The 26,665-nt window shown below is 40.2% G+C and overlaps 1 protein-coding gene and 1 pseudogene across 4 annotated transcripts in view; both read left to right on the top strand.

The window, feature by feature from the left end:
- The window catches only part of UNC5D (unc-5 netrin receptor D), a gene marked incomplete at its 3' end in the record, with an annotated part of 590,911 nt that overhangs the window by 287,265 nt on the left and 276,981 nt on the right, over nucleotides 1–26,665 (top strand). The gene's annotated exons all lie outside the window — the stretch shown is intronic.
- On the top strand, nucleotides 7,468–8,231 carry LOC309977693 (transcription factor BTF3-like; annotated as a pseudogene). Its single transcript has one exon. The product of its transcript is annotated as a transcription factor BTF3-like (transcript).

A 26,665-nucleotide genomic window follows, 5' to 3' on the forward strand; every position in this document is an offset into this window, starting at 1 on the left:
TAAGTCGGGGCTCATTTGTGACCAGTTTGATGTTGGGGGTGTAGACCATCAAGAAACCACTGGGAGGTTTGTGGTGAGGGTCAGTGCAAAAAATAAACTCAGATACTGGAGGATGAGATGAAGCAAATTACAGTGGGTGAGGAGGTTGCTGATACTGTCGGAAGCATCTGAAACACATCATCATTAGTACAAAATTACCAGCATATTTAAGTTCCTCCAACTTTGCATTAGAGGTTGTCTAGATGACTTTATTTTAAAGCTAAGCCTATTATCCCCCTATGAGATAATGCATGTAAGTAAGGAAGGAAATTTTGCACAGTGGTTGGCTCTGACCCAGATCGCCTGGGCTCAAATGCCTCCTTTTCTGCTCCCTACCAGGTGAATTGAGTGGGTAACTTAACCTCTCTGTGCTATTTCCTAGCAGCCTGAAAGGACTGTTGTGATCATCAAATAAGCTAATGTACTGACATGTTTCAAATAATACTTGACATTGAGACATTTGTTGTTCGATATTGTCAGCTAATATGCTTTCTGCCAACTTCAAGTGGTAGGAAAAAGCCCTGGCTCAGATGATCTAAATTATAAGAATATTTATTATTCGATGCAACAGAAGTGATTGATTCAGCCATTCATTGAGGATGTCAGAAAACCAGGTACTCTGGAACATTATAATCCTCAGTGAGTTAGCCGAATTGTATACTCAGGCTGACTCCACTCATGGTAACAAGATAACTGTAGCCGTTCCAGCCATCGCATCCAGACACAACATCGTCTAGTAGAAGAAAGGTCCTTTCTGTGTGAGTGTATCATTTTAAGTCTCAAAGTCCCCTAGCATACTGTCATTCACATCTTAATGGTCGAGATTGTTTCCCATGCCTATTACTGGTAAGGCAAATGGAATTGGAATTATCCTGATGGGCATAAAACATTGCAGAGCCTTGCAAAGGAGAGTGGTAGATGGCATTCCTCCTCAAAAAGAGGAAGGAGCTCGTAAGCAGTGGTATCCACTAGAGATGTAGGTAAAACTATTCAGCATTGGAGACAGAGTCTGAAGTTTGCAGATTTAAATAGTTTGCCTAAGGGACTTCCTTGGCAGTCCAGTGGTTAAGACTCAGAGCTTCCACTTCAGGGGGCACGGGTTCGATCCTGGTGGAGGAACTAAGATCCCGCATGCCTCGCAGCTTTAAAAAAAAAAAAAAAAAAAGCTTGCCTAAGGCCACACGGTTAGGAAATAATGGGCCAGTTGTTGATTCTAGAGCTCACAAAGTACAGATTATAACTTACAACCTAATTCAGAGACCTGTTTGCTTTGGGTAGGACTCCTATCTGTTGAGTCTGAGAGTGCCAGTGAAGTCATTGCAGGGGATATTATCAGAGGAGGATTCGGAACAGGGCAGCTGTGGTCCAGCACAGGCTAATGACTCTGTGGGCATTCAAGGACTGTGAGATGGAAGGGACCTGCGGATCCCCAGTGGGACAGGCATGATTTTGTGAATCGGCATTGTTGGAAGAGGACTGTCAAGCTCCAGGAGTAGATGAGGGGCTGCATGGCTTTAACTGATTTATTTAATATTGTCCTGAGTTTTCAGAATCATGTTTTTCAGGTTAACCCATCCCTTTTGAAGGTGTTTTTGGAGGGCTGAGCCTTTTGGGCACCTCTCCATCGGGACCTCCCTTCCCATCAGCCCCTGTTGACGGACCTACAGTGTGGGTGAAATGCCACCTTTATTGGTGCCGTTAGATGCAGTCTGTCCTGTCTGTGTAAGAATGGCTTTGTGAACAAGGTTCTGGAGGACGGTGACAGCAGTCTGGCAGATGGAGAAATTGTCATGGGTCTCAGTTATTGATAAAACACAAATCGAGAAGAAAAATACAGAGGAACCTTTCCTTTGGAACTGAGTAGGTTGCAAGGGCTCTGGTTTGATGGAAAAATGCTGAAGTTGAAGCCAGAAGCCCTTGTTCTTGTCACTCACTGGTCCCGAGATGGCAAATTGGGCACTAAAATTTTCTTAGTGAAATGAACTTTATAATGACATCTCCCGGGGCTGTTATAAGAAACCAGTGGGTTAACACAGGTGGGAATGGGGAATGCTTTAAAAACTTGAAACTCCCATCTGGAAACTTCTTGACACCCTGATACTCCGTTTCCTCACTGTGTGGACTGCAGTGCATTTGTAATGCAGTGACCTTGGAGGGTCTTTAGTTTGTTCTGTTTAAAGTTAATGGTTATTTTCATATGCAGCTGGGAAGAGAAGTTGAAACTCTGACCGAGGTCTAGATCGTTTCAGTTTTTAAAATTATCTTCATCTGCTTAGGGCCTGACATTCTGACTTGACCAGGGAGCGTCAGGAGTTTTCTAATGAGAAAGATTGTCACTCACTGGACGCTGAAAAGAAATACAAAGACGGGGAGTTTCTACCGAACCACTGCCTTTGAGTCTTCTCTTGTAATTACCGAACAGGCAAGTCAAGAGTGAGCCCTCCAGAAAGACAAATTGCACATTTTTTTTTGAAGTCCCGCTGGGAAGTAGAAAATGGTTCTATGTCTTTTCCAACTTCCTCTCAAAAAGAGGATTTCAGAGCAGGAAATGGCATAAAACAAATTCTCATAGACTGCCAGGTGGCACCATGGCAGGGGCTCTGCCTCTCAGAATGGCAGCCAAGCACTAAGCCCCTTAATTACACACACTGATGATAAGCTTAGGCTGAGCAGAGAGGGAGAGCGTTGGAAAAGCAAGATGTGGGGCTTTGTAGTCTAGCAATGAATCGGAGGTATATGGCAGAACTCTGCCACCTTCAGAAAATGAAATAGAGCAGTACGCATGCCTCAGATTTGATTTTTGTAAGCATATTTTTAACTCTTAAATAGTTTGAATTAATAATAGCTAATGTCTGAAATACAGAATTAGTCACTTAGATTCTTGCCACCGTTCCTTAAGGTAGAGATCATCAACTCCGTCTTAACAGGAGGAGGATATGATGCCTCAGGGAGGCTAAGGGACTAAAATTGTGCAAGTTCAGGTGGTGTCTGGTTGCTGACATGTGCTCTTTCCTCCTATTTAATACTGTGTCGTAGGATAAAGGTCTATACGTGGAAATTACATAGACACAGGGAAGTAGTGTAGGGTGGAGTGTGGGGGCAGGAGGGAGTAATCAATATCCCAGGAGGAGCACGGCTTCATTTCTTGTGGATTGATCAAGGAAAATATATTCCTTATTGCGTCAAAGTAGTAGGAACAAGGGCAAGTGGCCTTCATGGGAAACAGGGTGACACACCAGGGCCAAGAAGTGGGAAGGGAGGTCCAGGAAAGGCTACAGATGAGTAGGGCCCTGCTGTTAGAAAGGGAACACAGTGCCAAATATAGAGCCTGTGTAAAGATCTGTAGCTTGGCTAGCTTGCCAGGGGAATTAAGAATTTTTAATTTAACTTTATTTTTTTATAAGAGTACGGTTGGTTTACAATGTTGTGTTAGTTTCAGGTGTACAGCAGAGTGATTCAGTTATACATATATTCATTCTTTTTGAGATTCTTTTCTCATATAGGTTATCACAACAGAGTATTCAGTCAGAGTTCCGTGTGCTATACAGCAGGTCCATGTTGGTTATCTATCTTATATATAGTAGTGTGTGTAAGTTAATCCCAAGCTCCTGATGTATCCCCCGCCCCATGTTTCCCCTTTGGCAACCACAAGTTTGTTTTTAATATCTGTAAGTCTGTTTTCTGCGTTGCAAATAAGTTCATTTGTGTCATTTTTAAAACTTAGATTCCACGTATGAGTGATATCATATGATATTTGTCTTTATCTGACTGACTTCACTTAGTATGAAAATCTCTGGGTCCATCCATGTTGCTGCAAATGGCATTATTTCGTTCTTTTTTATGGCTGAGTAATATTCCATTGTATATAATTGAGGCAGGTGTGGCTCTTGGAGGCCCTGGGACATAGCACATGCGGAATTTCTTCCCTTGTATTCTTCCCCCGCGCTGGTCGCTTTCCCCAACCTTTCTCATCAGCTCCTGAGTTGAAATGGGCATCATTGGTTGCCTGCTTGCGTGTGTGCACACCTGTGACCAGTTAGCAGCTCCTGGCTCTGACTCCTTTAGGGAAAATAAAGCCTCATTGTTGAGGCTGTGACAAATAGCCTCTTACAACCTCTGCCCCGTGTGGTTGCCCAGAGCCCAAGAAACACCACCATAGCTTCACCAGTGAACTCAAACACAGACAGTTTGCCCAGCATCTTGGCTTGGCAAGACAAGTCAGGTTTGCAGTCTACTGATTGGAACCCAGTTCCTTGTTTTTTTCAGGAGGTGATTTTTGCACTGTTTTTGGGTCTGTGTGGTTCACAGAGGTCCTGCAAAACTTCCGCCTGATCACCTGGCCTGCTCTTGCCACTCTCAAGGACTTAACGGGAATATTGATGTATACCGAAGATGATACACATACATCAATGTCTGGTATTTATGCAATGTCACACTTAAATTATTAATTCATTCTTGACAGGGACGAATGTACAGTAAAATTTACCAATTGGGACTAATTGATAGAAAGGCCAATTATATAGTGAAGTCTCTATTCACTGGAATCCGACTAGCAAGACCTCAATTCATCAATTGTTTAGTCTTCATGTGTAAGAAAATTCACAGCTCTTAGGAAAATCAAGCTTTCAGGGACTTTTCCTCTCAGAAGTGATTTCTAGATTATTCCTTAGGGTCAATATATGAGCAGCGCCTCTTTCACGGAACTCTGATCTTTCTCGGTAACCAGGCTTCATGAGGTGCTGTAAAACCCTGAGATGCCAAGAAAATAGATGAGTCTTGTGTAATTCTAATTGACATGATTTCTGGCTAATTCTCTTTGACCCAGTGTGCAGAAATGATCATAACAAGAGCAAAAACACTGCTTTCAATACCCTGAATACAATAATAAGCATTTTATATGGTTTAAATTCTAGTTTTCACAACCACCGTAGGGAGGAAGTTCTAGGTTTACCCCTATTTTGCATATAAGAAAATGGAGGTTTAGGTGTTAAATTACTGAAGGTCTCACAGTGATATGGGGTTATCTGAATCCAGGCTGTCTGACTCCAGAGCTGATTAAGATTAACCACTGCCAGAATCTTCTGGGCCTCTGACTCTTAGAAGGAAAAGGAGACTGAGAGGCAATGATTGCCTCCTCATCTGATGTGCTTTGGCAGAAGATGGACAATATGTTGATAGAAGTTCAAGCATCTGAAGGATGTTGAGATAAGGTTATATTTAAATTTCATTCCAACTCTGAGATGCTATAATTCTAACCGGAAATCACACCTGACCAGAACACCTCACCCCCATACAATCTCAACTATTATCTATGTACTATGGTAAGGCAAGTTACAAACATATAGCATAAATTAAAAAGACATTTGATCACTTTCTCAATTCATAGCCATGCAAATAGAGTTGAATTCTCTGAATAGATTACTAAGTGGATTTACTTAGCCCTCATGTAGAATGGAGGCTTCTGAAGTCCTTGAAAGATAGTTTTTAAACTAGTTTCAACAGTTTCTTCCTCCAGTCTTATTTACATTTTTAAAATTTACTTGGCAAACTCTCCTGTTATAGAAAATTTAGAGGTGTATCTGTATAAAGTATCATCATTTCTAATTAGGGTATAAATTAGGGATACTCTACTGCAGAATGTGTATGTCTGCTAAGTTATTGAATGTGAGAGCAGATTGCAGATGTGTTTGCACTGTATCTCAATTCACCATGTATTCTGAGGACTCGTTACTCAGACACACAGAAAAAATGAATAAGGGAAGGAAGTCTGCCTCTCCACATATTAAAATATTAAAAGAGTAATTGGGCCTGAGGTCACTTCGTTACCTGGCTGCATTAACCTTGGTTCTTAGAAAGTTTTACCATTATCTATTTTAAAAAACTAATTGAATTTACTAAGAACTTAAATTACATTTCTTCCCTTGCAGTTTATGCGGTAGGATTCTTATTATCTGACCAAGAGCAATTTCTTGAACTTTGGAGAGTATTACAATCTTTTTTAAAATTTAATTTTATTTTTTATACAGCAGGTTCTTTTTTTGGGGGGGAGATTTTTTATTCTGACAGAAAGTCACAAAAATTATAATCATCCTCATCAGTTCACTCACTCCCATGTAAGCAGGTTCTTACTACTTATCCATTTTATACATATGAGTATATACATGTCAATCCCAATCTCCCACCACCAACCCCCCGCCCCGCCGCCACTTTCCCTCCTTGGTGTCCATACGTTTGTTCTCTACATCTGTGTCTCTATTTCTGCCTTGCAAACCGGTACATCTGTACCATTTTCCTGGATTCCACATATATACATTAATATACGATATTTGTTTTTCTGACTTGCTTCACTCTGTATGACAGTCTCTAGGTCCATCCATGTCTCTACAAATGACCCAATTTTGTTCCTTTTTATGGCTGAGTAATATTCCATTGTATATATGTACCACATCTTCTTTATCCATTTGTCTGTTGATGGGCATTTAGGTATTACAATCTTGAGGAGAAACAGTGGCAAATTATTTTAGTTTCTTTCTTATAGTGACTCATTTAAGGTGAGGACTGTCAACCTTTTTCTACCCTTTGTTGTCTTCCACTTCACAAACTTGGATGATTAAGAACTACTGTTTTTTTCTTAGTACCTGCTCTTCCCCATATTTCCCTTTATCATTCAGGATAGAATAGCTTTCTAGAGCTGTTTGGAAATCATCCTTAGCATCCTTAGCAGATCCTTATATCAGCTTTCATGACTCAATAAGAAGAACGTATAAGGTTTGCAGCCTTACTGAGCCAGAGTCTTGTCCAGGTACTTGGGATTTGCCAGTGACCTAGAGACAGGTCCCTGCCTTTGTGTACCTGACATCCTAGTAGAGAAGCAGGAATAGACTATGCTTTATAAATAAGAAAAGTGATCTAGAAACTTAGAAGGTGAAAATGCTATGGAAAAAGGAAAAGTCAGGCCATGAGGGAGTGAAGAGGGACATGGGTTTCAGGGTTAAACAGGGCCATCAGGGTTGGCCTCAGAGAAGAGGGAACATCTGAGCCGATGTAGAGAAAGTGACTAGCCGCCATCTTGCGTCCCCGCGTGTGTGCGCCTTATCTCAGCTGGTCTGCCCGAGACCCCCTGAGCGCCAAGCCTAGTCCCCCGCGTGGCCCCATTTCCGCTCCAACAAGGTACAAAAAGGCTCTGGACACCGGCATGGGAGGAGGATGGGAACGGGGGCGGGAAGTGCCCGGAAGGAGCGAGACAGGGAGGGACAGGGCAGGAGAGGAAGGCGATGCTACGGACAGGCGCACGCACTCAGGCTGACTCTCGGGGTCGAGGTCGGGCCAGGGGTGGCCGCCCTGGGGGCCAGGCGATGCCGTCTCTTGTCTCTTCTTCCACCTCGCGGCGGAACCCGAGGACAGGAGCCTCAGAGGAAAGAAACGATCATGCGCCAGGAGAGACTCGCCAAACTGCAGGCGCAAGTGCGCGTGGGTGGGAAAGGAACAGCTCGCAGAAAGAAGGTCGTTCATAGAACAGCCACAGCAGAGGACAGAAAACTTCAGTCCTCTTTAAAGAAGTTAGGGGTAAACGATATCTCTGGTATTGAAGGAGTTGCATATGTTCACAAACCAAGGAACAGTGATCCGCTTTAACAACCCTAAAGTTCAGGCATCTCTGGCAGCAAACACTTTCACCTGCACAGGCCATGCTGAGACAAAGCAGCTGACAGAAGTGCTACCCAGCATCTGAAACCAGCTTGGCGCAGTCTGACCAGTTTAAGGAGACGGGCTGGAGCTCTGCCCAAACAGTCTCTGGATGGAAGGGCACCGCTTGCTACTGGAGAGGAGGAGGTTGACGAAGTTCCAGATCTCGTGGAGAATTTTGATGAGGCTTCCAAGAACGAAGCAGACAATCGAGTCAGCTTCTGAAGGGGATAAATCTTGAAGTTACTGGGACCTGCTAGTTTATATTGTGACTGCTTTTTAAAATTTTGTTTACGGATCTGATAAAATCTAGATCTCTAGTATTTTTAAGCCCAAGCCCCTGGACACTGCAGTTCTTTTCAGTTTTTGCTTATATACAATTCATTCTTCGCCACTAATTAACCACTAATTAATTAAGAAGCCTGGGAATAAAGTTTGAAACAAAGGTTAATGAAGTTCTTTGCCTAGTTTTGTTTTTTTTTAAAAAAAAAAAAAGGGAAAGTGAGATCATGATGACTCCTCTGTCTGGAAATGTCAAAGTTTCGTAATCTCGCTCAGACTCAAACTCAAAAGTCCAGGGACCTAAAAGGGACTGCATGTGTGCTGTCCCCATCCCTTCCTTATTCTCATCTCCTTCTCCTCTCTACCCTTTGCCACCTCCCCACCCTCCCCCATACATACCTCTCTCCACATTTGCTTCCTATGGTTTGTCTAGTATTAAAGGCACACTCTCACCTCAGGACCTTTGCATGTACTATTCCCTGTGCTTGAAATGTTCTTTCCTAGATATGCATTGCCTTCTTACCTCCTTTGCCATCCTAAGCCCTTCTAGCCACACTGTCATCAATTGTAATTCCCTCTTTACCCAACAATCTCTTCCCTGCTCTATTTTTTCTACAGAACTTTGTCATCATCTAAGATGCTGTATATTTTTAAAGATGTTGAAAATGTGTATATTGTCTGTCTCTCCCTGCCTTAAAAACGTCAACTACTTGAAGGGGAGGGATTTTGTCTCCGGATACTCAGTATTTCACTCCTAGCATGGTGCATGAAGCAGAGAAGGCGTCAGAGAAATTGTCCTTGAGCCACTGAATGGTGTTGTGTATAATGGTTACTTACCTGTTAAATAGGTTCTTTTAAAACCTCTGAAAAGAGTTTGCTTTTTAAAACTAGCTAATGCATGCAACTGGTCATTTTGTTTACATCATTCACTTAACATTTTTAAGCATTGCAAAAATACACTTCACCGACGGATTGCGTAAAATTCCATTTGAGGAAATTGGAATCAATTGCTTATCATTACAAACACAAGCCACATAAGTAAGAAATCTATTGGTGAAAAGGGTGTGGGGGTAGGAAGAGCCTCCAAATTAAAGTAGATTGAATTAATTTGTTCAGTATTAATTTGTTCAGTATGGTGTTAATAGAACCCTCATTCCCCACCTGTCCTTCAACTGGATCCGTCACGCATCTCAGCAGCCAGGTGACCTAATAAGTGTAAACCCCACACAGGAAAGAACGGTTGAACAACTCATGTGCAAAACGAGGACCTGGAGTGCTGGTGTGCAATCCTCTCTCCATCATTAACATGCTGCAGACCCTTTTAGCTTCCCCTGCCATCACCTACCCACCTGCCAAGCTCTTAGGGAGCGAGCGAGCGAGGGCTTTCGAGAGAAACCTTGAAGAGACATCATCAGAACACCAGAGTGACCCACCTGTGCATCACAGAGCAGACGGAACTTGTTGCAACCAACCAAGAAGAGTCAAACCCGACATCCATTTCCGGGCTGGCTTGTGCACAGTATCCTAATCTGAGCAGATAAGCTTCTGTCGCTGGGAACAAGGTAGTGGTAGAAAAGGGTCTTTTGGTTCTTGCATCCCGACCTGGGAGATGCTGCCAACCAAGTACAGCTTTTAACGTGCCTTTACTTTGTTTGAATGTAACATTTCTTTGGCTTTAAAAGTCTGAAAGTATTTTCTTCTTTAGTGGCCATTCAAACACAAAGCGAAATCAACATTTTAACATTCAGATAAGCAAGGAGTTCGTTTGGAGTTTGTTTACAGTTCGAGATTTGGAGGACACTGCTTTTGTGTGAGAATATTTGAAATTTCCACAAGTTATTGCACATTCATTCCTGGAGTTTTCATTGCAGAAAATTGCCAGAAGGAATGGATTTTGTCTTCTTCAGCTGGCAGAACAATTTTCCACCTGTCGCCCAAATATTTGATGAGAAGGATTATGTTGCCGCCCCTGAAAGTTTATACTGTGGATCCTTCGGAAGTGAGAAGGTCTAATGAAACTACTACCCTGATATCAGAGTCCAGCTTGCTAAAGCGTCTGTGAAGTTGTGGATGGATTTCTGATGGTTAGGGCAATTTCTGAAAGACTAGCTTCAATGATGCGCGCACACACACACACTCAACTGGCTGCGTGGCAAATGATGTATTTCATTTTTTTTTTTTTTTTGCTGTAACAATATTCTTGTATTCAGCAGAACTCTTGTGTGACCTCGCCAAAGATCTGCATTAATTGCCTGAAATTATTGTTGTCATCTTCCTGGTAAATGGAACCAAGAAGGAGCACCGGTCCATGGCTATAGATGAAATTGTCATTTGATTTCAGGTTCGAGTAACGTATTGTCTCCGTTGAGTTTTACACTCCTCTGTTGTTGGATAGGTGTATTCGGCATAGTCAGTACAATCAGCAGAAACAGATTTCAAAATTCCGTGCGTAATGGCAGCAACCTTTTAAGCTGTCAGAATAAATATAAAACTGTTTTCCCTTGTTTCTTCCAACGCTTTATGGACTTCATAAGTAATAATATTGCGGCTGTCAGAAGAATTTTTCTGGAGCATAGATTTTACTGTGCCATGTCAGGACTCCACAGTTGCCACAGAGGGAAGGCTAAAATTCTTGGGCTGGCATTCCTGTCCCTGGTTAATGAGGCTCTGACTTGGCTGTTTTAACTTACTTTTTATGCTCCCGTGTACCTTACAAGTGAGTGAAACTGAACTATTATTTCCTGCGCATTCTTTGTAGATTTCCTAATCCCCATACTTATGTCTGTGCTGTTTCTCATCTTTATCAAATTCAAATTTTACCTACCCCTCATTACCTCACTCAAGTTCTACTCTCCCCAGAAAGCCTTCCAAAAGCTATGCAGCTGCAGGTAATGTATTACTTGCTGAACTCGGACCACTTCATAGACATGGTTTATGAAATCTCTCCATTTGTTTTTTATTCCTATCAGTTGCATACAAATCTCGAATAAGATAGATTCCATCGTTAAAAGCATTTTGTTGTGTTGTTAACGTGAACATGATAGCCTTGCTCCAAACGGAATTGCGTGTTTCTCTTAAAGTCTGCTCGGGTTTGTACTGGATGTTGGTACAGTTGACATTTGAATCACACAGGTTTGAACTGCGTGTGTCCCCTTATACACAAAGTTTTTTTCGATATTAAATGCTGCCGTGCCACGTGATCTGTGGTTGTCTGAGTTGGCAGGTGCAGAAACTGCAGATACAGAGGCAGTGCTTCAGTGGGAGGCGCACGCAAATTACACCTGGATTTTCAGTTTCACAGAGAGTGGGCGCGCCTAGCCCCCATGTTGTTCAGGGTTCAGCTGTACCTCTCACAGCTCATGAGTGTCAGCTGACTGGTCGTTTGGCGTTTTGCCACCCCAACAGAGCTTCACCAATCTGCAAAAGGCCACTGTGTTGATCATAATCTTTCCCATATGATATTTTCAACTGATGGGAACAGCAGCGTTCACACCAGGAACACCCGAGACAGAATCGAAAAGCTGATCGTAAATCAACCCTTCAGCTCTCTTCCTCGCTCTGTCTCTGCTGCCCCCCCACCCCCCAGATGCTCCTACCCAGACCTTCCCCTTCAGGCTCAGCCCCTGCAGGGGCTGCTTCCTCCTCCCTCTATCTGGGCACAAACCCTTGAGGATACCTTTACTTTGTGCATTCCAAGAAGAGCTGTGCCATCCTGTGTAAGCGGTGGCGTGTAAGTGTATAGAGTCCCAGGTTGGACATGCCACGTCTTTTTCGAGTGTTAATTTTACTTGAAGATATGAGGTCATTTTTTTTTTTTTGCTTTGGTTTTATTCACGAGATGTATTATAAAGCAAAACTCAAAATTTGGCTGAATTTTACGATGCAGTAGATACCGGAGAGATGTCTTGTTCACGGTCCTGCTATTATTTTCGCCGACACTCTTTAGAGATGTACATTCAGTCTTCTCTGCCAGCAGGATGATTTCAGTACAATAATTGAAGACTGTGATGTCATCTAGCCTCTTTAGTTGATTGATTTTTGTCCCCTCTCTTTGCCTTATTTTCTTTTTTAAAAAAATTTATTTTATTTCTTTTTGGCTGTGTTGGGTCTTCGTTGCTGAGTGCAGGCTTCCTCTAGTTGCGGCGGGTGAGCTGGGATTCTCTTTGTTGCGGTGCGCAGGCTTCTCTTGTTGCGGAGCACGGGCTCTAGGTGTGTGTACGGGCTTCAGTAGTTGTGGCTTATGGGCTTAGCTGCTCCACGGCACGTGGGATATTCCCGGACCAGGGATTGAACCGCGTTGGCAGGTGGATTCTTAACCACTGTGCCACCAGGGAAGTCCCTTTGCCTTATTTTCTAAGATTTTTTCTTTACTTCTCCCCCAAACCAACGGTTCTGCCCCAGCTTCATAAATGTGCCTACCTTTAATTTCTCTGTTTGAGGCAGCAGAAGGCTAATAGAGCGTCTAGATTGTCATGCAGTTTGGATCAAAGAATTTGGGACCCAGATTTATGGATGGAAAAGAGTGGAAAGGGTAGTACCTGGTTCTTGCTGGTGTCATGGCAGTTCTGTAATAAAGCAGATCTTAACATGGGGGACAATAGGGATTTTTTTTGTTTCCATTCTCTTTTAAAGAGAGGGAAGTAAGATCGGGAAGGTACACTTACTTGTTTGTGTGTGGATCTGTGCTTCTCTACAGCTGGGAGAGATTAAGAGACGGGCTACCATCCGCTGAATTTTAACCTAGGGTCCTAGATGCTGTAGATTTGTAGAGCAGTTGGGGGTGTGCACTACTTTCAACAGCACAAAGCATAATGCAAAGTGTGCCTTTACTCACAATGCATTTTTCTGCTTTCGGCTGGAATTTTTGAAATTTGGTAGAATTATATTGGTAATGATGGATTAATCAGAGATTCTGACTGTTGCTGTCTCTGAGAATTTTTAAAAATACAGAAAAAGCAAACACTTGTATACCCATCTTTCACCCTGCTGTTTCTTAATTATTAATCATAAGTAGTAGTATTTTCCATATCTGCTTGATAGATTTTTTTTTAACAAGAGAAATAAGTAGTACGGATAAAATTAAAGTGCTTTTTCTTCCAAACCCCCTTCCGTCTTCTTTCCCTTCACCATCTTCCCAAGAGCAGCTTCTCTCAATAATTTAATAGCCTTCTATTTTATTTTCATATTTTAGCATACACTTATATACTTGTGAGTACATAATTTTCACTGCATTGCTTTATGACTATAATTTATAAAAATTTACAGAAATGGAATCCTACAGAATACATCCTTCTGTAACATGTTCCATTCTTTTCTCCTCTCATGTAACATAAATTGAGACGTATCCATGTTGGTAGATCGATTGATGGTCCCTGCTGACTACAGTATAGTAGTTTATTCCATGAATACGCCTTATTTGATCTACTCTCATTAGATACATTTTATTTTTTTTCTAGAAAGCATCTAGAGCATACTTAATGTGTGCTTATCTGGGCTCATGTCCTGATGGAAGTTTCTATATTTCTTTAATTACTAAAAAGCAGTGGGGGAAATTATTTAACAAATGTCGTTTGCTAGGCAGAATCCTTTAAATCGTGGACTCCAAAGGAAGAACTAGTCAAAGGATTTGGGTGCCATTGATGTAATGCACCTCTCTGCCCATGAACAGGGCTCAATTTAAGTCCTCTTACAGATTTTCTCTCTACTCTACCCTTTGAAAAAATACCAGAGTATGGGTCCACAAATCCCTTTGGTTACAGATTTTAGTTTCTCCAAACACTAGAGTTCAGAAGTTTTTCATAGCATTTGACCTACATTCCTACTTCTGTCATTGAAGCCCCATTGCCTCTTGCTTTCTCCAGAAGTACTGAAGACCAGGTACTTAACTCCAGTCTTAAAATAACCCTTTCTATCCCAATATGCTGATTTGAAGTTCTTTTTTCCCTTAACCTGCAGGAATGTGGTCTCTTTAAATCCTTCTCCTAGGATTTCTTCCCCTAGATCATTTGGGTAGTTCTAATGCAGGCCTTTTTTAGATTTATTTATATCTTTAGTTTTATAGTGCTTAAAGCTAAAAAACAAACAAACAAAAAAACTTATGATGGCCTTGAACAGGACTGATGGGATCACCTCATAGCTTTTATATGTGACTTCTGTGTTTATACTTACGTATATATGTATATGTATTTGTCTCCTTATTCAGGAAATGATATATTGTGTTCCTTCTGCTTAGCAAGCCTTACACATTTACAACACACATATACTCACACACACACACACACACACACACACACACACACACACACTCTTTCATAGTACTGCATGGCTAGATTATACTTAGCATGTGGCCTATTAGGTTGGCCAGTTATGCCTTTTGATATGCTGCACAAAGACAGTTGTTACAGTTTTTACTATTTAGGCATTTTAGTTGATTAAAAAAAAAGGGGGGGGGGTGACTAGAGCATGCCAGAAAATGTGTAAAGAAAATTCATAGCAGGATTGTTTTCAATAGCAAAACAAAACAAAGTAAAATGGTCATTAACAGGAGAATGGATAAGGAAATCCTGATGTAGCCACGCAATGGAATACTTCAATGAAATGCATGAACCTCAACCACATACGTTGGCAATGATGAATTTTAAAAACAATGTTGAGGACAAAAAACAATCAGAAGAATAAGAATGGCCAAGAAACATGAAAAGTGGCCAGAAGCATTAGCCCTTAGGGAACTACACATCACAACCATGAGAAACTACTTCATATTAACACTAGGATGCCTGTATTCAAAAAGAAAGATAATAACAAAGCTGTATTCAATAACAAAGATAATAAGAATAAGAGGATATGGAGAAATTTGAATCTTTATACATTGTTGGCAGAAACGTAAAATTATACAGCCATTGTGGAAAAGAATTGGTTGTTCAGAGTTAAGCGTAGGGTAACCATACAACTCACCAATTTTACTCCTAGATATACCCGAAAGAAATGAGAACATATGTCCGTGCAAAATCTTGTTTATAAATGTCCACAGAAACATTATTTACAGTATGAAAATATCCCAGATATCCATCAACTGATGAATGGATAAACTATGGTTTATCCATGCAATGGAATATTCCTTGATAATAAGGAAGGAAGTCTAGAGATACGCTACATGGATGAACCTTCCACGCAACACAAACGATCACATACTGTATAATTCAATTTACGTAAAATGTCCAGAATAGGCAAACTTAGAGAAAAATTGGATTAATGATTGCCAGGAGCTGGGGTCAGGGGAAGAGGAGGAGTAGCTGTTAATGGGTACAAGATTTCTTTGGTGGGGGGGTGATAAAAATAGTCCAAACTTAGATTGTAGTGATAGTTACACAGATCTGTGATTTTACTGAGACCACTGAATTGTACACTTCAAGTGGTGGATTTTATGGAAGGGGAATTCTATCTCAAAGATTTTTTTTTAATCAGAAGAATGAGTGTACTCTTCCAATTTTTATAAAGTTCGGAACCAGTCAACTAAACAATACGTTGTCTAGGGTTGTATACCCATATGGTAAAAACATAAACAGAAAGGGGGAAATTATCTGAAAAAAGAAAGGAAAAAACCCAACAGCACAGAATGGTGGTTGTTAGCACTGAGCTTCAGATGGTATCACAGCAGAAAATTACAGAGCCACGGTGTTGGGAATATTCTGTTTTCTTAGGTTGGATCGTGTGTTCCTTTTACTGTCATGCTTCATTTCTGATGTTTACATATATTTTAATCAGTGTGTATTACTAAAAGTTTCATCTGCATCAAGTACTTTATAGTAAAATTCTGAATGCATCCTTCTCTGCCTTATGAAGAACCTATATTGTTCCACTAATGTAACGTGTGCTCTGTTTATACTGTTTCCATTCCCTCAAAGAGACTAGTAGGGAGGGCCTGTGGGTGGGCGTCCAGTAGACGTGGCCCATTGCTTAGCTGGTACATTAATGAGCTTTTGGTTGTACAGATCTGAATTGTTACGTATTAGAAAATGGAGGGAATGCAAGTTGTTTTTCCTAAAAGTCAGTTTTGTTGTTGTTTTGCCCTTTAAGAAGGAATAGGCAGGGGAGGAATAGGTGAGGGTAAGAAGTGAGAGAAAAATGACAAAATTACGTGGGGGAGTAAAGTTATTTTCATGAAAACGGAAATCTGATACCCAATTTATATTATGTTTTCCTGAAATTTAAATGCCATCCAGCTCTGGGGACATTAATATAATCCTGCTGTCTAACAAAGACTTTGTGTAAGTAAACTTGATTGAGCATTTATTTTTAATGTTTTGATGGTTTTTTATTGATATAGTTTACATATAACATTATATTTCAGTTGTACAACTTAATAACTTTATATTTGTATCTATTGCAAAATGATCACCATAAGTCGAGTGAACATCCATCACCATCATAGTTACAAATATTTTTTCTTGTGATGAGAACTTTTAAGGTTTGCTGTCTTAGCAACTTGGAAATGTGCAATGCAGTGTCATTAACTGTAGTCACCATGTGGTACATTACATCCCCATTGTTCATTTTATAAGTAGAAGTTTGTACCTTTTGACCCCCTTCATCCATTTCACCCATCTTCTACCTCCTGCCTCTGGCAAACCCCAATCTATTCTCTGTATCTGTGAGCTCAGTTTTTTGTTTGTTTGCTTTGGTTTTTAGATTCAGCATACAAGGGAGATCCTAGAGTATTTGTCTTTCTCTGTCTGACTTATTTTCACTTAGCATAATACCCTTCAATTTCATCCATGTTGTCATAAATGGCAAGATATTCTCCTCCGTTTTGGCTGAATAATATTCCATTGTATACGTATATGCCACATTTTCTTTGTCTATCTGGCTATCAAGGGACACTTAGGTTGTTTTCATATATTGGCTATTTTAAATAAGGCTTTAATGAAAAACATATTTTTCTGAGTTAGTGTTTTTGTTCTCTTCTGATAAATACCCAGATATTGCTGGATCTATTTTAAAGTTTTGAGAAAACTCCATACTGTTTTCCATAGTGGCTGCACCAATGTGCATTCCCAGCAACAGTGCACAAGAGTTGCCTTTTCTCCACACCCTCAACACTTGTTCTTTGCTCTCTTTTTGATGATAGCCATTCTAACAGGCATGAGGTGGTGTCTCGTTGTGGCTTTGATTTGCATTTCCCTGATGATTAGTGATGTTGAGCACCTTGTCATGTACCTGTCGATCATCTCTATGTCTTCTTTGTAAAAATGTCTATTCAGGTCCTCTGCCCATTATAAATAGGATTTTTTTTTTTTTTTTTGCTATTGAGTTGTATGAGTTCTTTGTATATCTTGAATGTTAGCCATTTATCAGATATATGATTTGCAAGTATTTTTTTTTATTTGGTAGGTTACTTTTTCATTTTGTTGATGGTATCTTTTGCTGTGCAGATATTTTTTTCTTTTTTAAGAAATCATGGAAAAGAGCTATGTTTTAGGACTGATTATGTCAAGAGGAATGGCATCAATGACATAGAGATTTAGCTGATAAACTAATTTAGGGAGAGGGGAAAAAGAGCTAAGAAAATGCTCAGTCTCCCCGACTTCTCCCATAGGTTCCTTACAGATATTAGCAGTAGTTGATCTTAATTTGTGATTTCCAACCCCACGAATGCACTCAGTTTGGTAGGTGAGAACCTCGTTTGAAATCCCTTTTGAATCTTAAAAAATAGTAGTGTATCCCTGGGTTACATGACTACCCGTCCATCTGAAACATCCTTATTGACCTCTTTTATACGTCTTTCTGTTTTTATATGCCCCCTTTCCAAAATTGTGAAAGTTACGTGACATTTTTAGTGGCTGCTCTAAGGTTGTGACACACTTATCTAAATTGCATCTCATCAGCACTTTAATGAACAAACTCTTCATTAACCCAGCCTTAATCGAAATGTTTTTAAAAATTAGAGCAGTGATCAACCATCAGGCTCTGTGTGCTTAGCTCAGATGTTAAAACTTCAGGTCCCCTGAGGAACAATTCGCATGATTGTTGGAGTATCCAAAGGCTTAAATCCATTCTCCATGTTCCCCATCCCCCAAGACACTGTACCCAACACCCCCACTAACCCTAATATCCTCATATAATATCTGCTGGTTCTGATAATTAACATTTTAAAATGTTTATTTTGTTCTGTGGCTATTTTTGGAATAAATGCCGTGACAGTGCTCTAGCTAACTGGCATGGTACTTGGATGCCTAAAATCAGATTCAAGGAATCACTTCTCTAATCAGTTTTGCACCCACTTGGCAATAATCTGATCCAAACTCAGCTCTCCTAGTCTTTGATGAGCTCTCATGTGGAGCCAACTCTCAATTCCCTCGAAGAGAGACGTTTCACTTGCCCTTTTTCTGATCAGTGGAGCCCTCACAGAACTCCAAGAGTTTTCGAAGATGATTACAATGAGCACCGCGATTGCAACCAATTCCTAACATGCCTTGGGATATTTTTACCCTGCAAGCTGTTTATGCAAAGAGAGGAAGTTTCAACTAGAAGGAATGAAATAGTTTAAGGCATCTTTGGGTTTAAATGTCACATTTTTTCACTTGAATCTCAGTATTCCGTGGTAGAAAGAGCTCTGTTTCTTAAGAGAGGTGTTTCCAGTCCCCTAATCTTGACTCTGCCATTAACCAGATCTGTAAACTTGGACAAGTTACTTAGGTTCCACGGTTGGCACTTTTCTCGTCTGTAAAGTATGAGTTAAAATGGATGATTTCTAGAATGCCTGCTAGCATTAACACGCAGTGTTCACAAAGATAGATTTAGACCACTCTGCCCCTTTCTGCTTTTTCTATAACAAAGACACCCCAACTATCCATCTAAAGTTTTTCTCTTAAGGACCATGTGTTTTCAAAAACACCGCACGATGTTGACTTTGACCTTTGCTCTAAATACTTACAGAAACCTGGTTAAGAGCATTTACCAAGTAATGATTCTTTGCTGTCTACCAGCTTATCATAGTAAAGTATATTAAACAGATCTAGAAAGAGTTCCTTCTTTATTTACTTTTGTGATTTAAGACCTGTTTTTACTCATAATTATAATGGCATCGTTGTTTTGGCTTATCTAGAACATTAATTCACAATCAAGAAAAGCAGCCATGAAGAAATGTATCACGTCTGTGTCAATAGATAATTATGTAGCAATAGATGATTTTTAAGAACTGACAGATCTGATTATTGGAGGGTCCCATGGATAAAATCAAGTTGGAGTTTCAGAGCAACTTCAAAGAACTTCTAAAATTAAAAATGTACTCTTTCAGCTCTTTAACTTGTTTTAATTGGGCAGAGAGGCAATGTGTTACTTCCAAAGTTTTTAGTCATAGTAAAATCCAGTTCAGCTATTAAAAAAGAAAATCTTTTCTCTCCTGCCCTAGAATGTTCGTAGAGTCTACAAATATGGTCTTACTTTGTGTGTGTCCCAAATATAAGTGGCATAATTATCTCCATATTTGGCTCATTAAACATTACATTCTTCTGTGAATCACTGCAGCGTGACAGTGCCCCAGCCATGAAATAGTTGCCTGTGAGACAAAGGGAAAAAGCACGATTCTGTTCGAGTAGTTTTACCTTTAAGTCTATTGTTGTCATTTGAGAACATTGCTTTGATGTATAACTAATCTCACTGAAATCTAGTGTCTTCCACTGACTAATAGAAAACCCATAATCTGCATTTATGGCAAGCCCAGACCTTCAACCAAACCTGGGGTCCACGTTGATCTTGAAGGTTCGTGTTGTTCCCTGCGGTCATAGGGAGAGTAGTACATTCTTCAGAAAGCGGCTCCTTGAGTCCTTGGACACCAGAGTTATAATAAGAGCGGGAACTTGTCTCATCCATCTCGCCATGTTCTGTAACACAAGACACGGCCTCAGAAGCATTTATTACTTTGGAGGCCAAGTGGACTCCTGGGTAGAGGAATACGCCACCTGAGTTGTTGAGCTTGTCACAGCTCTTTCATCTGGGATTTGTGTGGGGTAGGATGGGGACCTCAGGGTGGAAGGCGAGATGAGTGAGTTAGTTTGGTTTTCTGGAATGTTAACATCTTAATCTCTGCAGAATTATTTCTAAGAATTTTAAATGTTGAGAGATGAAGAATTTATTTTGTCTTCGCATATGAAGAAGATATTTCTACTTTCTGCCATGCAGGAAGTGGGAATTAACCAGGAAAGATAAATGCTTACCTTAAATACGTTGATATTTTACTGAGTACTCAAATGTCCCCCCCCCCCATTTTTTTTAATGACCTGTGAATGCCCAGTTTGCTCCAGTTAAGTGTTTGCATGTTGTGATATATCTCATCTTTCAATACGCTCCGTGTCTGCCTCCGTCCTATAACCATGTGGCCAGGCACACTAGCTTTCTCCCTGGCTCGGTCTTCAGTCTGAAGAGTAATTCATTACTTTTACTCACCACCGGTCAAAACTTTGTATGCCTTCACTTTCATCACAGTTTATTCTGGGTTTCTCTTTGTAATGGGAAGTCACTTGGAGAAAAACTTAAAGAAATAAGAAACACCTTGTAAATTGCACTGAGACCTTGAGTAGTCAACAATTACAGGCTCCTTGGTTACTTCTTTTTCTCTTTGTTCCAAATTGAGACTTGAAGGATCTTCTCTTTTCCCTTTAAGGACCTCCAGAGCTATTCTGCTGTCTTGCCAGAGCTATTCTGTTGTCTTGCAGAATGCCAGAGCTATTCTGTCTTGTCTTGCTATTCTGTTGTCTTGCATATTCTGTTGCATAGAGCAGATGACCAAGGAGGTGGTGTTTTGATTTGAATCCCTCCTGTGTGGTGAAAATCACTGTACTGCAGTGGCTCCTTCCCAAAAGATGGACAATGTCCAGTGAGGTTTACTGGATTTCTGGCATCAACTAGTCATTTTTAGAGTTGACGTTATCATCCATTCCGTGGAAAGCATCATTTCCACGTAGGTTCATGATGCCACACTCCCCACCCCTAAAACTTCGTACACAACCCCCCACTAACCCAAATAACCTTATATACTTCGAATTCTAAAAATTAGCATTTAAAAATATTTGGCTCTGAGACTCAGTCAGATTTGCCTTTTCAGTTTTGCATCCTAGGAATTAGATATTAGTGAGGAAATGGTACCACAGCACTTACCTAGGGTTTTTTCCAATGAGCAACTTGTAATGTCGCTTGTTAGCTTCCTCCGGCATTGCTGTGCTTTGGGTACATCGTACTGTCAACTTTAAGCACTGTCTTAACACTGATTTTTAATGTCTTGACATTGTTGTCTTCCAATAGAGGTACTAAGTGTGCTTTATTTCTGTTTTGCAGTTATGTTGAATCGTAACCCTAATCGACTGTAAACACCTTTGTGAGCCTTTGGGTTGACGATGCTAGATTTTTTTTTTATTGAAGTCTAGTTGATTTACAGTGTTGTGTTAATTTCTGCTGTACAGTAAAGTGATGCAGTTATACATACGTATACATTCTTTTTCATGTTCTTTTCCATTATGGTTTGTCGCAGGATATTGAATATAGTTCTCTGTGCTATACAGTAGGACCTTGTTGTTTATCCATCCTACATATAATAGTTTGAATCTGCTAACCCCCAACTCCCACTCCCTCCCTCTGCCATCTCCCCTTCCCTTTGGCAACCATAAGTCTGTTCTCTATGTCTGTGAGCTTGTTTTAATGTATGTTAGGGCTACAAAAAAGATAGAGATAGGAGGAAAAAAATGATAGTGCAGTGATGTTATTGACCAGGGTTCTTGGCCCTCTTTAATCAATAGAAACTGATCAGAGGCCAGACAAGAAATTCAGGCAACGCTTTATTGAGGTTTCTGCTGTAGCAGGGGGGAGTGAAAACAAGCAACAGGTTCCCTTGCTCCGTCCCTGAGAGGGGCAAGCTGGTTCCTTATATGGGGTGAGGGTAGGGATGTATCCAGGGGTCAGGCCGGAGGAGTGGCTTAAGTGGCTTGCCCACCCCTTTGGGGGTGTTGAGTGCAGGAGGCATGCACAGTACACTGCTTTTGCTACAGACACCCTGTTTTTGCTCCTGGATCTTCAGAAGTGGTAGTTGGGTTTTTGGTCTTTTTGTATCTTGTTGTCTATAGTTTGTCCCAACTGCGCATGCACACAGTTATTTTTAGTCCCTTAGAGTTTCTTTGTATTTTGACGCTAGCGGAGATATTTGTCCAGGTGCAAGCACTGCGGCAAAGGGTCCTGGGTCCCGGTCTGTCTCAACATGTCAATACCCATTCTTTCCTCTCCCTTCCTATCCCAACTTACCTAACAAGAACATTGTGTTCCGCTCTGGACTGCCCACTGCTGCTCTGGAAGTCACCTCTAAATGTTGGGGAATGTCTCATTCCTTCTAGAGCACGTGGCCGCATTTAATTGATGGTTTAATATCTGCCGCCAAAGTACCAACTCTAGTGTTGGTTGTTTCTTTTAGTTTTAATAAAACTTGTTCCGTAGTAGCCCAGGTAATTTCTGCTCTCCTCACCCAGACCCTAGGTACCAAGAAAGCTAAGTGCTTGCTATAGGCTCTAGGTACCTGCAAGCTATCCACCTACTGATGACAAACAGCAAACAGGAACGGCCTAACAATATTCACATGATTGATTCATAGTCATTTATACATGGAGGAGGAAGCTGAGACAGCTAAATTAAATCACATAAAGCAATTAAACTTCTCTGTTAGAGTGTTCTTTTTCTCCCATTCTTCTTGCTGACAGTATGCATACCAGGCTTCACCCTGGTGCAATTAAGCTGATTAGGTGATACTAAGCTGCTCAAGTATGTAGTAGGCTTTTTTGTTGTTGCTTTTTTTTCCTCCTGAAATTCCTTAAGTCGGATGTCAGGTTCTCAAGGTACAACTTCAGGTCTTCTAAATGGGTCCAAACGCATTTCAGCAAAGACGAGTGACCTTAATCTTCCAAGAACATCCAGGTCCCCAGTATTGGCCACTGGGTTTCCATCTTAGATAGAGCATTGTAAGGAAAAGGTATGTAAAATTTTCAGACATTTCTTGAAGTGCTGCTGAATAGACTGGGTTCTTGCTCTGACGGTTTCTTCTTCGCAAACAAAATAATCTTCAGGATGAGAATCTACTACTTTTTCATCCTCTGCCCATCCATCCATCCCTTAGTGTATGTTTAATAATTATAGTAGTGTGCTAACAATAATTTGTTATTTATTGATTGCCTAATATGCCATATAATATCCTAATAGGCTTATAATATATTATTCTCTTTCTACCTGAAATAATATGAAGGATAAAGTAGCTTAGAGTTAGATTCAAATCCAGGTTTTCTTCCTAATCAATTATATGATCTTAGGCCAGATATCTAACTCCGAAGCCCACATCAGTTTCCTTGCATCAGGCTGCCCCTTGATAAAAGTTATCAGGAGGAACAATATTTTGTGCTTCAATACAACTTGGTATAAATCTGTTTCCGACGGTGTCTAGCAGCAGCTTGTCTAAGGAGGATGAAAAAAGTAAGCCCCCTCTATTGTACAAGTTCCACCTCCCAATCAGATAACTGTCACATCAGATCAGGATGCAGCTTCTATTGTTGGTCACTAGTGCCATGTGGTGTATTGTCAGCCTTTGCTGAATCCCACATCCCAGCAGGCTCAACTAAGTCTGTGTATTAGGAAAAATAAAAAAGGAATTAAAGGCTTTTACGTGAGCATCAAAATTTCATCCTCCTATCAATGTCTTAGGTGATTTCCAGAAGAAGGACTTTGTTGTACAAAGAAGGTCATCTCATTAAGAAATGGAAGACAAATCCTGTTCCTTTTGCTGTTCTTTATGAATCTTGCACATAAAATACTGATTTTTTTTTTTAAGATGTCAGTTTTTTTCCTGCATAAGACCTTTTTTTTTTTTGGTCTAGAGCTAGCCGTTCTTGTCAATGTTGTTGATTTTGGAGTAGTGAAACTGATCTCTTCATTGCTGTAACTCCAAATTGGAGATGAATAAAGGAATTAATGGATTGGAGGAAATAACATAAAAAGTAAGGTGTTTGGTATTGCTTAGCACTTGATACTAAAACAATAGAAGCTATACATTTTTTAGATTCAAGTTGTTTTAGAGATTATACAGTTAAACTTCCTAAAAATCTATAAAACATAAAATGGTAAAAAAATGAATATGCAATTCATAAAAAGTAAATGAAAATAGTTGAATATTCTTTAATAGTCAAGTTTGCTAGTGATCAGAAAGTATATTTTAAACAATATTTGTTTTACCCATCAATGAACAAATATCCCCCAAACACGTTTTGGCGGTGAGGATGAAGAAAATTGGTAAACTCCTATAATGCTGGTGGTAATGTCAGTTTGCAGTGTCCTTGTTTTTTTTTTTTTGCGGTACACGGGCCTGTCACCGTTGCGGCCTCTCCCGTTGCAGAGCACAGGTTCCGGACGCGCAGGCTCAGCGGCCATGGCTCACGGGCCCAGCCGCTCCGCGGCACGTGGGATCCTCCTGGACCGGGGCACGAACCCACATCCCCTGCATCGGCAGGCAGACTCCCAACCACTGTGTCACCAGGGAAGCCCTGCATTGTCCTTTTGAAAATAAATTTAGTCACACGTGATATGCACTTAGTACACATTTATTTCAAAGATAATGGTCAAAAGTTTCATCACAGTTTCATTTATCTATGTAATTATTTAGAATATCACACTCTTTGCCTTCATGGAACTTAAAATCGAGAGGAAGTTTCACTGATATATATGAAAAACTATGTATTAGTACAAAGCATTATGGAAGGACCAAGAAAAGGAAGGTAACACAGAATTTTTGTTGTTCCAGAAGGGCTTCATATATGATGTGCCAGCTAAGCTGGGCCCTGAGGATAAGAACGGGCTATTAAGCAAAAGAGGGCCAAAACAGTACTTTGGACAGAAGGGAAAACTTGGATGCCAGTCCCAGATGAAGAGCGTTTGACCCCTGAAAGAACTGAGCAATAGTCCCTCTAGCCCCCTTGTGGTGAAGTGATTTGGCAGGAAGCTAGAGACGTAAGCACAGACCAGATCATGAAAGGTCTTGCTTGAAAGCCATGTCAGAAAATAGGAATCTTATCCAAAGGATTTGGAGGGTTTTTACGACAGAATGACATGTTTGAATTTGCATTTGGCAAAGTTCATTCTGCGTGTAGGATGAATTGAAGGAGGGCAATCAAGAATGTTGATGACGACAGGACCAGTTGTAGTCATTGAGGGGAATGATGGTGGTGACCAGCGTCATGGGAATAGGGATGAAGAGCTGGTCTTGAATTTAGGAGACAGAACCAATAGAACTTAGTGTTAAATTGGATGTGGGAGGGTGAGCAAAGGGAAGGTAGGCGACCTCCAGGTTCTAGCTTGGGGGACTTAGTGAATATTAAGACTATTCTTTGACTTAGGGCATATGGTCCAAATAGTAGGTATGAGGGGCTAAGCCGTAAGTTCTGTTTTAGGCATAAGAAGTCTGTGAGATCTATGGGGACATTTAGGTGAATACATCTAGAGGCAATTTAATGTACAGGTTTGAAGCTGCAGAGAGAACTGCTAAAGATATATATTCATGTGTAATCAGGATATAGATGATAAGTGGAGAATTAAAATATCAATGCTATAAACCTAACATTTAGAAACAACGAAATGTTAAAAAGTAAGGAACTACCAAGAACAAAACTGACATATCTACTCTCAGTCATTAAGAATTGGTTTAATGAAAAGTTAATAATACCATGAGATACTATGAGACAAAATGAGATACTATCTTGAAGTATACATACATATATATATATATATATCCTATTCACAGAAAGCCAAAATATTAAATATACATCTGAAAAAGAAAGATGAGAGAATGAAAGATACCTAATTATTAATAGTATTAGTCTTTGGGAACTTGGTAACTATGGATAACAATTTTTTTTAAAATACATATATTATTTGTACTTTTCTATAATGTAGCATTGTATAATAAGCCATGATTTTCAATAGAAAGTACATCATAAAATGTTAGATTTTTTTGCATTGTATTTGATTTTACAAGAATATTTGCAAGTTACAGTGTCATCATAAAAGCGATTTTACAAGATTGTTTGCTCGGTAGAATTTCTCAGTAGACATTGATACAAAATGTAGTTGTAAATTTAATCATTTGTGTCCCACCCAGACAAAAGCAGCATATATAATGGGGAAAATACTCTAGTAGATGTCAGTAGAGAGATTTCAACCAAGTCTGCTCCATAGAGCTCTTTAGCAAGTTGTTGAACCTCTGAGGGCCTCGCTTGCTTCTAGGATAAGAGAATTGGCCCAGATTTTATCGAAGATGAACTCCCAGTCTATTTTGCCTGAGTCAAGGTCACATAGAAAAAGTTGTATCAAACCATGTTCCCGTTAAGTCAGCCCATATTTATTCAGATATATGACTAAATGGTCACAGTCTGAGTGTTTGTTTAAATGTGACCTGACATCTAATGGAAGTGTATTTATTTCGGAGAGAATTTAGTGTCGGTTCCTTATGTTTTTGTTTCCCCTCTTTTGTTGCTCGTTTTTGTCATGAAAAGATTGAAAGTCCCTGCTGTGTTAACGTGTAGAACATAAAATGCCAAGCTCTTCCTGAAAGGTAATTTTCCAAGAATGAAAAATATGAGAA

The sequence above is a fragment of the Leucopleurus acutus genome (assembly GCF_964270905.1).
Source record: "Leucopleurus acutus genome assembly, chromosome: 21".
NCBI classification, from domain to species: domain Eukaryota; kingdom Metazoa; phylum Chordata; class Mammalia; order Artiodactyla; family Delphinidae; genus Leucopleurus; species Leucopleurus acutus.